Source organism: Frankliniella occidentalis, unplaced genomic scaffold, assembly GCF_000697945.3.
Source record: "Frankliniella occidentalis isolate FOCC.00 unplaced genomic scaffold, Focc_3.1 Scaffold14, whole genome shotgun sequence".
Classification (NCBI taxonomy): domain Eukaryota; kingdom Metazoa; phylum Arthropoda; class Insecta; order Thysanoptera; family Thripidae; genus Frankliniella; species Frankliniella occidentalis.
Genome location: NW_026267144.1, coordinates 2,360,923 through 2,364,149, shown reverse-complemented (window position 1 = coordinate 2,364,149; position 3,227 = coordinate 2,360,923). Strand labels below are relative to the sequence as shown.

At 55.0% G+C, this 3,227-nt stretch overlaps 1 protein-coding gene across 1 annotated transcript in view; it reads right to left on the bottom strand.

Moving 5' to 3' along the window:
- The window catches only part of LOC113203456 (alpha-1,3-mannosyl-glycoprotein 4-beta-N-acetylglucosaminyltransferase A), an 11,981-nt gene that overhangs the window by 5,108 nt on the left and 3,646 nt on the right, over positions 1–3,227 (bottom strand). The window lies entirely within an intron of this gene.

Genomic DNA, 3,227 nt, shown 5'->3' with positions numbered 1-3,227 from the left:
GTCCTGCGACGCCTGATTTGATGGGCCTGTACTCAGATGTTCACTGGTTCGAATGTCGTCGGCGAAACCCTTTTGCCACTCTGCCGGCCATGTGTTTTCGGGTGTAAGCCACAGCGCATATAAGCCATAGGTATGCAACAGCCTCATTGGCTCAGTTAGTAGAGCGCGTGCTCCGGATGCGAATGGTCTGGGGTTCGAATACTGCCCGAGTGCAATTTTTCCTGGTTTTCCCGAATTAACTGACCACGCCTCTAGTGAGATGAGCAGGTGGACCTGACCGACCAACTACTCAGCAGGTCCCGAAAAAGAGTTCGCCCCGATCAGGTCTCGATCCCTCGGCCGACGGTGTGCAGCGGCCACAGGTCCGGCACGCTCGCCACTCGGCTGTCGTCTCTGGCTGACGTCTGCGAGTTCAGAACTCAGTCCTGCGTTACGGGTCCTTGGACTTCCGTGAAACAGGTGGTCAAGTCGACCTCCTCAACGCGCTGAAGCCCGGGTCGGATAACACGGAAAATGGTCAAAAAACGGCCGGATTCAAGATTCAAGGCGCGCGGAGCGCCCTTCGTTGACCTTTTTACGTGTTATCCGACCCGGGCTTCAGCGCGTCGAGGAGGTAGACTTGACCGCCTGCCTTGCGGGAAATCAAGACCCGTCGTACAGCAGGACCGAGTTCTGAACTCGACTCCGATGTGTGGAGTCGGCAGCCGAGTGGGGAGCGTCCTTGGCGTAGGCACCCGGTTCCCGATAGTCGCGGGTTCGAGTCCCGATTAGGGGCCGGTTTTTTTGAGATGAGGAGGGGGTCTTGACCACATACTCCGTCTTCCAAAAATATTTGCCCGTCCCGAGAATCGAACCCTCGGACGCCGGTGACTAAGTATCCAAGTCAAGGACGCTCACAACTCGGCTGCCGACTCCACACATCGGAGTCGAGTTCAGAACTCGGTCCTGCTGTACGACGGGTCTTGATTTCCCGCAAGGCAGGCGGTCAAGTCTACCTCCTCGACGCGCTGAAGCCCGGGTCGGATAACACGTAAAAAGGTCAACGAAGGGCGCTCCGCGCGCCTTGAATCTTGAATCCGGCCGTTTTTTGACCATTTTCCGTGTTATCCGACCCGGGCTTCAGCGCGTTGAGGAGGTCGACTTGACCACCTGTTTCACGGAAGTCCAAGGACCCGTAACGCAGGACTGAGTTCTGAACTCGCAGACGTCAGCCAGAGACGACAGCCGAGTGGCGAGCGTGCCGGACCTGTGGCCGCTGCACACCGTCGGCCGAGGGATCGAGACCTGATCGGGGCGAACTCTTTTTCGGGACCTGCTGAGTAGTTGGTCGGTCAGGTCCACCTGCTCATCTCACTAGAGGCGTGGTCAGTTAATTCGGGAAAACCAGGAAAAATTGCACTCGGGCAGTATTCGAACCCCAGACCATTCGCATCCGGAGCACGCGCTCTACTAACTGAGCCAATGAGGCTGTTGCATACCTATGGCTTATATGCGCTGTGGCTTACACCCAGTGGCGCCAAGAGGGGGTCCGAGGTGCAGCAAATGCTGCACCTAAAATGGGAATAACCGGGTGTGAGTAGGAATAACCGGGTGTAAGAAGGGAGGAAGAAAAAAAAGAGAGGGAAAAAGGGAGAGAAGAGAAGGAGAGAGAGAGGAAAGAGGAAGGAAAGGAAAGGGAGAAAGAAAGGAAAGGGAACCAGAACGAGTAGCAAGTAGTACCGGCACCGGCAAAGAATAGGGGCGGGGGTGTCCCTCAGTGGCGGACTGGCCAATGTGGGGAGGTGGGATTCCCCACCCGGGCCCCCTGCTCGCAGACATCTCGGGCCCGAAGGGCTGGAGAGAAGGGATGCACGCAAAAAAAAATAAAAATATAGCGCCCTAGCTATTTTTTTAGCACTGGTGCTAAAAATTCGTCAGCATAGGCCTAGCTTATTTTTTTAGCTCCAGTGCTACACTTTTAGTTGTACAGCTAACTGAAGCAATGGTCTAGCTGTATCACCAATACTTTTTAGCAGTACAGCTAAATATTTTATCCTGTAGCTACTTTTTTGGCAGGGGTGCCAAATTTTCCTGCTAAATCGATTAGCACGGAACCGATTTTTATTTTTTTCCGTGTGGAGCCACGGGCCCAAGTCCTTAGCGCGACACCGGACAGGGGCCCCGGCCTGAGCCCTAGATTCAAGCGCCATGTAATTTTTTTCGCGCTCGCTTCGCTCGCGTTTTTTTATTGTTCTGAAAGAGCACTGTACATAGATCGCGTCCGAAGGAATCCTGCCCACGTTCTGGTACTCGTAAGGCCTTCTTAGCGACCTCATACCATCAAAAAAATTTCGCGCTCGCTCCGCTCGCGACATATTTCTACGGGTAGCATATACAGTTAAAATGTCGGCACATGCTAGAGAGCAAACACTTAATTGAAACGGGCCAGACATGTGCGCCTTGGTGTGCATTATTACGTATATATTGCCCCTGGAAGGTAGGAAAAACTGGGCCCCACTTCCAGATTTCCTTTGACTGCCCAGTCCGCCACTGGTGTCCCTGCCTAAGTGGGCGAAAATATGGGGAAAAAGGGAAAATGGGGGGGGGGGGAATAACCGGGTGTGGGTGGAATAACCGGGTGTTGTGCCTCCGGCTTGCTGCACCTCGCGAAAATCGTCTTGGCGCCACTGACCGCCGCCACAGACCAGCGCCCTGTGGCGAGAGAGCGTTGATGCTCGTCGGGAAAGAGTGGTGTGAGGTAGGGTAGGTAGAAGTTCTGTAAAGTCTCTCGAGCTGGGGACGGTCTACCGGCCGCACCGCACGAGGGCGGCGGCGGCGCCAGAAGCCGGGAGTCAGCTGAGCTCTCGCGTCTCTCTCGCACTCACCGCTGCTAGCATACGTCTGTCTCTATCGCCCAAACGACCGTCGCACCACTCGCCAGCAGACTGATTCCGAAGAGCGCTCAAGGGGGGCTGCCCTATGAGTGCGACAGGGACGGAGCTAGGCGAAAGGTATAGTGTACTTCGATTAACGGAGGAAGAAGAATAGCGGGTAGAACATAAACGTTACCGATTAGTCGAGAGCTTCCCGCCTCCACGTCACGCTGGTAGTGGGGGTAAGCGCTCGGCCAATCAGGAACCTTTATGTTCTACCCGCTATTCTTCTTCCTTCGTTAATCCAAATACACTATAGGGGGGCGCTCTTCTGAATCAGTCAGCAGCCCTCCTAACCGGGCGCCTCCGGACCCG